General features: G+C 38.3%; 1 pseudogene; it reads left to right on the forward strand.

The window, feature by feature from the left end:
• The first annotated feature begins 496 nt into the window (after positions 1-496).
• On the forward strand, positions 497-11,721 carry LOC137286968 (ectonucleotide pyrophosphatase/phosphodiesterase family member 5-like; annotated as a pseudogene).
• Positions 11,722-13,126: the final 1,405 nt, after the last annotated feature.

A 13,126-nucleotide genomic window follows, 5' to 3' on the forward strand; every position in this document is an offset into this window, starting at 1 on the left:
CAAGCACGGTCGCCTTTTATGCCCTGGTCCAGGATTACAGGCGTATGAAAGTGTCATTGAAATATGTATGGGCATCGCTGTAGATTGCTTTGTCAACTTGTGGGCAAACGATGATTACATTTCTGCTGGGTGGTTTTACGCAATGTACTGCTGACACTGCACTGATTTTGATATCTAATGCAAAATAATTGAAGAAAGGTTACTGGTATAAATCAACATCTGCCGCACTTACATTCTGTGTTAGTGAGTGCGATATAAAAAGACTGACATTGAAAGGAAATACGTATAAATGAAACATAATATGATTATAACGCGTAGCTACTCTTCAGATATAACATTTGTTACATTTGATCAAAATCTGTAGGTTGTGTTTAGTGATCGGCCTATGAACAAAAACTAGAGTTGTTTCCCTTGGATTGTTCGCTTTTTCCGAATGTTTAGAACATGACAACCTGAAAAAATAGTCAATTTCCAGATTCGTGTCAGTGACACGAACATGATTTTAATATTTGCCATGTATATGTTTCTATGTTACTTAATTCCGTCAAATGGCCGTTTAGAAAAAGCGAGTACGCCGTCGAAGTTGTTAGTGATTTCGTTCGATGGATTCAGGTGGAATTATTTGGAACGAACAGGTACTCCTAACTTCGACGTTCTCTTGCAAAATGGAGTTCATTCAAAGAAAGGTCTCAAGAATGCGTTCATTACAAACACATTTCCAAACCATTACACATTGGCGACAGGATTATGGGAAGAAAGCCATGGGATCGTGGCCAATACGATGTATGATCCAAACCTGAAAGAAGTTTTCACTCTAGCAAATAGAGCCGATCAAACCAGTGCAAAATGGTTTGATAACGGCGGTGAACCTGTGTGGGTGACGAACCAGCTTCAGAACTCTCACCACAGAACCGGTATAATGATGTGGCCGGGAGGAGGTGCACCTGTCAAAGGTGTCCAAGCTACGAGGAACATATTGTTTGACCCATCTGTTAAAAATGAAACAAGAATATAGATACCATTTTAGACTGGTTCACATCTTCGTATCCTATCAACCTTGGTCTCCTTTATTTTGAGCAGCCAGACGAGTTTGGTCACCAATTTGGTCCTGATTCCATCCAGGTGACAAGAATGATCGGAGGTTTGGACAAAGTAATCGGTTATCTGTTAAAGAGAATGAAGGAGAAGGGCTTGTTGCAAAATACAAACATTATCATAACAAGTGATCATGGATTTTCAAGCACTCCCCCTGAAAAAGTCATAAATTTGGATAAATACATTGATCCATTGTCCTACAAAATATTTGCAAGTACTCCAGTCGGAAATATTATGCCCAATGAAGGTAAGTTGGTAACAATGAATTTTTTAAGGGTCCATTGTCAGCACAGGCACTACATAGATATGCACAAGTGAACAATGTCAAATTACAGCTGTTTGACAGTTTCAGTCAAGAAAACAGATGATGCGTAATGGATGTCAGGGTATGTTTCTGACTTCTCATTTTTTCAATGGTTCGTTTCCATATAGAGAAACGTACCAGGGGTATACATCTGTAGTAACTGTTCTGACAACCTTCCTTGTAGGTGTTGGTAACATACTAACAGCAAACCTCTGTCATTTCGCATATTTAGATCTAGTGTCATGGCTCAATCTAACCTTTAGCCTGCTGAATTAATTTCAGCATAAGGCGCTGATAAGAGGGTGGGTGATTTCAAACAGTCGGTGTGTCATTAAATAAGGAACAACTGAAAAAATATTCAGCTCATTAATACTAGATACAAAAATAAACATTATTATAAAAAAATATCCAGATAATTTTAAACGTACAGATATTAATTACAAGACAAACATAAATAAAGTAAATTTTATTGAATTTAACTGAACTGCTCGATTGACAGCCGGATGCGTTTTATATTAGGAGCCGTATAGATTGTCCAGTTATCGCAAACCGATTTCAATATTCTTACTACTGATATTTCATAAGTATCTGACTTTAATTTCGTATATTTGTATCGGCAGATATCCGCGCGACGACAAATCAAAAATTAATTCTGAAAAAATAATAATCGAAAACGTTCGTCGTAAACAAATCATATTTTCGATGTCATGACAGGTCGTATTGAAATGGCACTATTACGTTTATTCAAACGTGTCATGTCATGAAAATAGCAGGATAAAATACATAATTTATAAACATTCATGAGTGCAAATTTCAAGTGTTATGGCTCAATACGTTTTGCACAAACCCGCAAAAAGACCGTGTTAGATCGTGTTACACCTACGAAAAACAAACATGGCGCGCTTCGTCCAACTCCTACATAAAATATAGCTTTTTTGGTCAGAAGAAAGATTACAGAACTCTTCTGTGTAAGACCTGGCGAAAGAGGGAGAATTTCTCATTCTACAAGTGTTCCATGTATCATTTTCCGTTTAGTATGAGGAGAGACAGACGAAAATTAAGATCGTGAAATTTAACTTGTTTTCTAGTAAATGCAAAGGTCACCGGATGTGATGTCACAGACAGGGATTGCCTGATGAAATTCATTTGTTATTGAATATTAACAGAAAAGTTGGAGATATTTCGTCTGACAAACCCAACTTTAGCACAAATAACTGTTTAAAATGATTAATCAGAGCTCATAGAATTTTCTTGGTGTATTTTTGACTATATAATTCGCACATAGCCGAACCAGTTTGACCTTGTATGCTCCCATGACCCGGAAACAGTAGTCGATCAAAACTGCTCATGCAAGTTTTTCAGTATCTTTATTTGAATTTTTGTTCATATTAGGCACATTACTTTATTGTCCACTGAATATAAAGATAGCAAAGATATAAGTGTGATGCATGTTGATCCCAGCTTATTCTTTTTTTCACATGGTCCGACACAAAAACGTTTACAAACATCATTCTCAACAACAGGTGCGCGGATATGGGCGTGGCATTTGTGTTTCAAAATAACATTCATGCTTTTCTTTTTGTGACGACTTAGTGTAGTAGGAACTGCAGTATACATGTTTTATAAACTAAAATATATTTTCAGTTATAGTTTCACATGAAATCGGAGATGATTTGATAAATATTGTGTTCATATTACGATTGGAAAAATTCAGAACAAGTTGAATTACATTCATAATTTTATGCAATGAATTAACGTTCTTGTTGCATATTTATGATAGATTTGTCAATGCTTTATGTTTCATAACTGGTTACAACTTTAAATCTTTTCATATATTTTCATATGTTAATTGATATTAATAATATGACAATTATTTTTCTCTCCAAAATAGACAAGGGCAAAGACACTTAAAGTCTGTCAATGCATTAGCAGCGTGTAAATAACCAAATTTTAATTAATGTCTTTCAGTAGTGTTGAAAACTGACAATTTTACACAATTCTTTCATACAACTACATGTATGCCATAAAATATATGGATAGATGTTACATATTATTTTGTGTATTTTATTTCTATATAGTATCGTGCCAAAATGTAAATTAAATACAAATGGGTGATGAGCTTTTTTGTTTTCAACAGTACCACTTTGTTTACTGAATTATTTTGAATCATACATGACTAATGTCATTTATGTTCTTGCAGTACAGTATATTTAGCTGAAAATGTTATCATTTGATAAAAAAAGAAACCATATACGCATAATAAGTTATATTGTCTCTGGTGAAAGTAAACAGGCTTCATATTTTGTAAATATATATTATTCTACCTTATTGTCTTTTCCTGGGTTTAGGTGCAATGTCACAATATGAAATGAGTCTATTGAAATTTCAAGGATTGTTTCTGTTTGCTGAAGTGTCTGATGGTGATATACTAAAATTATTTAGTGTTCAATAGCCTAAACCATCATAAAACAATAAACATCAAGACCAGTCTTCTTTGAATAGCAAAATGCCAAGGACTGAGCAGTCTTTCGTTTAAGATCTGGAAGCATTTGATATATATGTCTTTGTCATATAAATATGGCAATGAAAAAAATCTAAATTGAAATCATAATGAATAGCTCCAAACTGGACAACAAAAAACACTCACTGCAGAGCTCAGTATTAGGAAAAAAAATATCTACTTGTCCCTGGTGCCACCACATGATTACCTTGATGCCACAGACTAACACAGGTTGCACCTCCTGCTCAACACTTAATTATCTGTCACTTGTAGTTTTGATATTCCATATTCAAGACATCACTACAACAAAATTATTCTAGGTCTGGTATGATAATTTCATATTACTTCATGAAATTTCATCACAAGAAAAAATGAGTCTGTCTTTCAATCACTGTCAGTGTAATCACTGCTCCAAGAGTTTGGATCATCAGTCTGTTTCCCAGATGAAGTCTGTTTTAACAGTAAAACATGAATATATACACTGCAAGTAGGTAAAAAGTATGGCCATAAACATGAGGTACATTTTGCAGTTCAGATTGCACTAGTGCAATATCTAAAAGCTGTTTGGAGCCACGGACTGAGCCACACGACATGGTTTTTTTTATACAAATATGCACACACGTCAAACAATTTGATCTGAAACATTACCTGCATTATACTAGGTAGAATTAACACCGAAAGCTCAGCTGTTTGGAGTAACAAAATAATTTCAATTTTGCTCCAAATTCGTGTACAAAAGATATGATGTTTAGCTGTTTTAATGTCTAAATTAAATACTGATTCACAAAGACGATGACAGTTGTTTTCTAAGCAGTAATTAATTTTTATGAAATACATTTACTGTACGTTACATTCTCACACTAGCTCTGGTTTCGTTCGTTTCTGCAAAAGGAAAAATGATTTTTTTCATGACATCTTCAATCATCAAAATTGTACTTCTTGTGATGATATACACAGAACAATATAATGTTATTGTTACGACACACTGACAATTTATAAGTCTCCCCGTGTCAGAACATTCTTTGAAAAAAATAGACCGCGAAAGTCATCGACTTCGGATTTGCTAAAGTAAAGATCAACACATCGACGGCTAACTTGAGGAGAAATACTACAACACAAGCAACAAATGACAACTGCTATTGAACACAACTAACAGTAAATAACTGAGGATGACTGAAAGGTAATTCTGGTGTATAGTATGGATCTTACGGGAATTTGAATCAGTTTAGAAAATGTATCAATGGTCGTTTTCCAACTCGTTCATATTTTACTTCCACGAGTGCCATGCCGTGTACGTGCTTCCGGTTTAATCAAGGGTGGGTACAATTACAAATAATGTGATATTGTTTCATGATGTGCATTATATAGGTATTGAGTGTTTTTCTTTCAATGTATATGTGTTCAGATTCTGCTTATGAACGCGTATTTTCAAACATCCTTCGTATCTTGTCACTTAGAAAGACCGCGAGTTTGGCCACGCCCTTTCGGGTCATCAACGGCTGTCAACTTTGTGAATGTTGGAAAGTTTATCAAACAAAATCAAAATAAAATCGCTAAATCTGGTAATTTCTGTGCAGAGACATTAACATTTACCTATTCACACCGTGTAATTAATTCCAGATAAAATAGTTGGATATGTCAAAAGGATGGCACATTTTCTTCGGCATCACGATACATGTGGAGTTGTTTGTTTACCGCCGTTGCCATGATCGTTCCTGTTCGTCCAATCGATGATGTAACATTGAGATTGGTTTTGTTTATAATTATTTGAGCCGAAAGTTACCAATTTTTAGAAAATGGGAAACTTGTGGGCTTTCTCTTCGTCAAGGACCAAAAAATATTGATTAAACTATCAAAAAATATTTCATTATGAAAAAATATTAGTCTGGGTACCACACGACGTGGTGCACTGGACGTCAACAATGGCCGTTATTTTCGACTGCGTGCCGAGAAATTCGGCGATCTCATTTTTATTTCGCGCACGTTTCGTTTTAAGGTCTATAAACGTATTGAACATTATATATTTAAAAAGGTGAGAATTAGTACATTCCATACATAATTCACATGACACGTAAATCCGACTCGTTGAATAATTTTTGCAAGTTTTATTCGGAGATGTCATTATCCTGCACTCCTGTCGAATGGGTTCGACGGCAGCATTGAGAAGGCTAAGGATTTTCTTCATTTTAGTAGCACTTAGGAGTTATGATGAGCAAAGGGGAATGTTCAGTCATTGTCTGCGGGAGTGAGTGAGTGAGTGAGTTTAGTTTTACTCTGCACTCAGCAATATTCCAGCTATATGGCGTCAGTCTGTAAATAATTGAGTCAAGACCAGAAAATCCAGTGATCAACAGCATGACCATCGATCTGCACAACTGGGAGCCGATGATGTGTGAACCAAGTCGGCAAGCCTGACCACCCAATCTTGCTAGTCACCCCTTACCTCAAGCAGAGTCACCATTTGTGGCAAGCGTGGGTTGCTGAAGGCCTTTTCTATCCCGGACCTTCACGGGTCCACTGACTATGGATATATACTGGAGAAAAATACTAGTAGTTAGGGATCTATGTAAATTTTGAAATCACCAATAGTGATATATTTACATATTGACACACTGATAAGATATCAATCACAAAAATACCAATATCCCTAACTTATTTTGTCCAGTATACCAATATCCCTAACTTATTTTGTCCAGTATACAATACAAACAACTTCATTGTTATTATGTATTAATGTAAGCAACATTTCGCTTAAGCTGCCAACAGTGCAATTAAGCAAGTTATTACAATTCTGCTGGAAAGGCTTATATTAGCGTGTTTTTACAGTAAGCTGATTAATTTTGACACAGTTAATAGCATATAATATACTGGACAAAATAAGTTAGGGATGTTGGTATTTTAGGATTGATATTTTATCACTGTGTCAATGAACAAATAGGTCATTGTTCAGAATTTCAAAATTTACATATATCCTTAACTATTTTTGTCCAGTATATATGATAAGGTTGATGTAGAAAGTGTGAAGGATGTTTACGCAATAAAGACGAATGTTACACGATAAAAATAAACTAGGAACTGACTAACATGATGGTGTGGAGAAGACAGTGATGTGACAGACATGAGAATAATAGAATTGAGATTTGTGATGATTTGATTGGAGACAGTAGGAATGTAGTAAGTACTAAGAACCTTTGTCTCTGCTTGTGGCCAGTTGGAGTATCTTGATGTGAATGACCTCTAGAAGTTTTCAGATTTTGTAGTAGTTCTGATTGCTGGTGACAGTGTTTGCCCTGACGCTAAAAACCTGCGTGATTCACACACAGATTATCTCTAATAAGTTTGGACCCTAAATTTGGATAATCTAAGCTTGTAATTTGCTGTGTTTAAAACTACTTAGTTTTTTGTTTGCCAGTTAACCGCACAGTGCACATTAAATACCTGATCTGCTTTACCTTGTCTTTTTTGTCATTATTAAACAATCACAGTTGATGTCTTGATGAAAGTTCCATACTGAAGTTGATACTGAAGTTGACTCCCCAAAGCATGTTCATAGCTCCCTCAAGACACCTTAAATTTTCATGTCAGCGGCAAACACTGTCAGTTGAAAATCTGAGACTGCATCAGTTTGCTTTTCCACTGCCAAGATGTAGCTGGAATATTGACGGCATGGTGGTCAAGCTGGCTAAGGCGCTGGACCAGTGATCCAGCAATCTTGAGGTGTCGGGATCAAGCCCAGCTTTGACTGGTTGTAAAAACCTTGGAGTCAGCTTTGTGTGAAGACCCTTTCAGACCCTAGTGTACCGTACACAACCCTGTGCATTTAAAAGACCCAGCGAATCTGTTGGTAAATGACAAGATGATGGTACAACAATGTGTAGTAAACATGGACAAAGTACTGTGACAACGTGTCCCAGTCCACCCAGCTATGAATGGGTATCTCATAAGGATGAGAAAGATTGGTGTGCCTAGTGGCTGCAAGAGTCATGTACTCCCCAGGAAGTTGAGATTAATAATATGATCAGTAGATTGATGTCCAATGATAGAGGGGAAAATATACCAGCAACCTGAGCATGCATTAGTTGTCTGGACATATGCACTGCATAAATATCATATCATAATGAAAAAACTGATGTTGCTAAAAGCAGCATAAAACTAGACTCATTCTCTCACTTTGGCTTTCTTCCTACATCAATGTCACATGATTTGAAATCACTGAAGTATTGTTCGAAGTGGTGTAAAACCCAAATGTCTCATTGTGATATTGACTTCCTGAACTGATGTTTTGTGATACTGGTGGATTGCATCTTATTTCAGGTCTACTTGAAGAACTGTATGTAAATCTAACGGCAGGATCCAAAGCTGACGGGCACTTTACAGTTTACAAGAAAGAGGACATACCAGACAGATACCACTACAAGCACAACGACAGGATTATGCCACTTCTTGTGGTGGCAGATGTCAGTTACCAACTTACTAGAAATAATCAAGTCGTAGATGATTGTAAGTGGCTGATCAAGGCGTAGATGATGACTGTAAGTGGCTGATCAAGGCGTAGATGACTTTAAGTGGCTGATCAAGGCGTAGATGATTTTAAGTGGCTGATCAAGGCGTAGATGATTGTAAGTGGCTGATCAAGTCGTAGATGATTGTAAGTGGCTGATCAAGGTGTAGATGATTGTAAGTGGCTGATCAAGGCGTAGATGATTGTAAGTGGCTGATGAAGCCATATGTGACTGTAAGTGGCTGATCAAGGCGTAGATGATTGTAAGTGGCTGATCAGGTCGTAGATGATTGTAAGTGGCTGATCAAGCTGTAGATGATTATTAGTGGCTGATCAAGTCGTAGATGATTGTAAGTGGCTGATCAAGGTGTAGATGATTGTAAGTGGCTGATCAAGGTGTAGATGATTGTAAGTGGCTGATCAAGTCGTAGATGATTGTAAGTGGCTGATCAAGGTGTAGATGATTGTAAGTGGCTGATCAAGTCGTAGATGATTGTAAGTGGCTGATCAAGGTGTAGATGATTGTAAGTGGCTGATCAAGGTGTAGATGATTGTAAGTGGCTGATCAAGGTGTAGATGATTGTAAGTGGCAGAGTTATCAGCTTGTTCAAACACCTGTCTAGTTTAATAGTTCAGGGCCTCATTGATCAAACATATTTCACAGAATGGTGATCATAACTCTCATACTCGAACATAGATTTATGGTTATCATAGCAGTGAGTACCTCTCTTGGAGGGGCGGTGGGCTAGCCTAATGGTTGAAGCATCCGCTGGTCATTCTTGAGACTCAGGTTTCTTTGTTCTACATGGTTAAAATGTATGAAGCCCATTCCTGGTGTCTCCCCCTATGGACTGTTGCTAAAAGTGTCATGCTCACTCACTCACTCACTTGCTCACTCACTCACTCAACCACTCACTTAACCACCCACACACTCACCCACCCATCCACTCAACCACTCAACCACGCAACCACTCACACACACTCACACACTCATCCACCCATCCACTCACTCACTCACTCACGCACGCACGCACTCACTCACTCACCCACCAATTCACCCACCATTATCTCACCCACCATTATCTCACCCACCCACCCACTCACCCACCATTATCTCACTCACCCACCCACCCACCCACTCACCATCATCTCATTCACCCACCCACCGTTATCTGTGCAGAGTTCAGGAAGTGTGGGTTTCAATTCTAGTTTTATCTTCAGTTTGGTGTATGTGTATTGCAGTGTGTGCTACTGCTTATTTTGTAACTATTACTCCATAATTATGTCAGTCAATTTTATGAAATTAAATTTTCAGCCCCTGTTTAGTAGATGCAAATAATGAGAAATCATCTTATGATTTTGAATTTTTTTCAGATTTCAAACTGCAGTACTTTCAATAAGAAAGAACAAACTTCAGCTCAGCACAATGAAAGTCACTGCTTTTTTTTCACATTTATACATGTCAGTTATGTCAATCACTGTTATTTTTCTGGACTTGACAGTTCTACAGAGTACTATCACAGAAGTGGACAATTTCAGCACTAACCAACAAACAAGCCCTGCTTTAGTTTGTCCTCTCTCTACACAGTAGGAGACCATGGCTGGGACAACTCTCTCCAGGACATGCATCCATTCTTCCTGGCAATGGGACCATCCTTCAAGGCCGGTGCCAGTGTGGACATCTTGAATAATGTCGATGTGTATCCCCTCATGTGTCACCTCCTTGGTCTTGAGCCGGCACCAAATAATGGAAGTTTGGAGAATTGTCTCCCCTTGTTAAAGATGGAGGCTGCACATGATTTTACTACCACAACATTTGAAACTTGTAAGTCTATCAATTTTACGTTTTTTTATCAATGAAGCCATGGTAACCATATATTATTCATACTGCACCACCAAATTTGATGAATATTATCAGCACACATTTCTACATTACACAATTCTGTCTGCAGTGTTAGACAGTGATTGATATTATTAGATATTGCAGATATTAACATTGGTGCATTGATGAGGCATCTGTTCAGTGAATTAGTATTTTTCTTTTAATGTCAAACCAAATCATCCACTCACACACGTCTCAGGCTACATCATGCACCATGTAATCTGCCATGCACTCACAGGCACAGTCGTGCAACATGTCATGCACTTGCAGGCTAAATCATACACTCATTCAGACACCAAATCATGCACTCATACATATAGGCACCAAATCATGCACTCATACATACAGGCACTGAATCATGCACTCATACATACAGACACTGAATCATGCACTCATACATACAGACACTGAATCGTGCGCTCATACATACAGGCACTGAATCATGCGCTCATACATACAGGCACTGAATCATGCACTCATACATACAGGCACTGAATCATGCGCTCATACATACAGGCACTGAATCATGCGCTCATACATACAGGCACTGAATCATGCGCTCATACATACAGACACTGAATCATGCACTCATACATACAGACACTGAATCATGCACTCATACATACAGGCACTGAATCATGCACTCATACATACAGGCACTGAATCATGCGCTCATACATACAGGCACTGAATCATGCGCTCATACATACAGGCACTGAATCATGCACTCATACATACAGACACTGAATCATGCACTCATACATACAGGCACTGAATCGTGCACTCATACATACAGGCACTAAATCATGCACTCATACATACAGACACTAAATCGTGCACTCATACATACAGAGACTAAGTCCTGCTCTCATAGATACAGAGACTAAATCGTTCATTCAAAGATTAAGTCATGCGTACTTATAGACTGAATCAGAGTCCCTGTGAGACAATGAGACAGCACAGATGCGGGATGAACTGTGTGAAGGGTTCTCTATGCTTCATGGATCACTGGATACAGACTGTTCAGCTGCTGCTTGTGTTTCAGATATCCTCATCCTCATCCTAATAGCGCTGATTGCGGGTGTCTTCATGGTGGCTGCGTGCCGTCAACACCGATACCTCAAACGCAAACAGAAGCAGCTGCTGCCACTGACCAACCTCCAGGGGATGGTGCGGTATGCCACGCCCCCCAACGGTGCCAAGATTCCCCTGCTGTCAGACACAGATGAAGAGGATGAGGAATTGGACTAGAGGCAGGACTACAAGAGCATAACCATAATCAAGTATTGTAAGATGAAGAGAGCAAGTATGAGAATGTGATACAGAGTGAAGTATTATGTCATGAAGAGAGCAAGTATGAGAATGTGATCCAAAGTCAAAGTATTATGACATGTAGAGAGCAAGTATGAGACTGTGATCCAAAGTCAGGTATTATGTGATGATGAGAGCAAGAATGAGAATGTCATGAACGGAGCAGGTATGAGACTTAAGAGTCAATAATAAGTATGTTCTGTTTATTTTGAAGGTTAACCTTTAGTTTACAATGATCTCAGAGATGCATATTAGGTAGGTTAACCTTTCGTTTCATGTGATCATAGGGATGTTACATTCATAGGAACAGTGTATGCCATTTTGTCTTGTTTACTCCACATACATGTCCGTTTTCGTTTCATGCTGTATGCTATATGAGAGGAATCTGTCTTATTCGGACTGGCCTGGGTCTGACTCATATGTCCGGTTTATAAAGCAGCCCAGTCTAAGTAAACGTAGTGTCAGTATTATTCGTTAGACTGCTACACTGAGTCTAACAAACCCTAGTACGAAAGGCGAAAGGGATATTTCATCCTACAATCCTGTCATTGAGTCCTTGCGGCTGGAACGTATGGAGCTCAAATATCCACTTTAGTTCAAGAGATCTTCTTTTTTTTCGTAGTTGTCTCAGAGTCAAGAGATAAGAGAGATTTCCTATCCTTTAAGTCGGACCTGGTTTTGTTTTGTTGTATATATTTCTTTGGGTACCCTCGTTTTAGGTAATACTTGATAAGGTTGAGGCTGTGTTTTTCATATTCCTCAAGAGTTGAACAGATTTCGGTCGTAGAAATTGACTGAAAGGGACCTTCATTTTGATATGTCTAGAGTGACAAGATGTATACAATAGGTATGAGTGTGTGTCAGTGGGTTTGCAATAAAGTGTAAACTCCAATTTGTGGAGGTCTTTATTTTATGAGAGCCAGGCGTCAAGAAATGCGACTTTGTTTCTTGAAAATTCAGCCGTGAATTTAATGGTGCGATGTGCGCTGTTGAGGAAATCGAGAAATGATTTTAGGCGTGTTTGTCTTAGTGTCCATATCATAAAAATGTCCTCAATGAAGCTCAGGTAGAGGTGAGGTTTGTCTGGGTATTGGGCTAGAAGTTTGTTTTCTAGTTTGCCCATAAGGATGTTTGCATAAGAGGGTGCAAGTTTAGTGTACATTACGGTGCCCTCCAATTGGGAGGTAATGAGTGCCATTGAAAACAAAGTTATTTTTGTGCAGGACCGTTTTGAGTAAATTAAGGATGCCGATAGGGGTGATTTGCCAGTCGGGTTTGAACTGTCTAATCGCCTGGGCTACAGCTCATAGGCCGTCGCCATGGTGACCAGGAGTATGTCCGGGTCGCGGGAAAGGTTAGTGGATTCTAGCAGTTGGATAAAGTGGGTGGTGTCTCTGATGTAACTGTCATAATGTTCGAGGAAGACCTTGATGTGTTTGTCTACTAGACCGCTAATTTTCTCAGTCGGAGTGTTGTTACCACTGATGATGGGACGGCCGGGAACTTTCCGGGGGTTAAGGCATTTGTGGATTT

This window comes from Haliotis asinina, chromosome 6 (assembly GCF_037392515.1).
Source record: "Haliotis asinina isolate JCU_RB_2024 chromosome 6, JCU_Hal_asi_v2, whole genome shotgun sequence".
In the NCBI taxonomy this organism is placed as follows: domain Eukaryota; kingdom Metazoa; phylum Mollusca; class Gastropoda; order Lepetellida; family Haliotidae; genus Haliotis; species Haliotis asinina.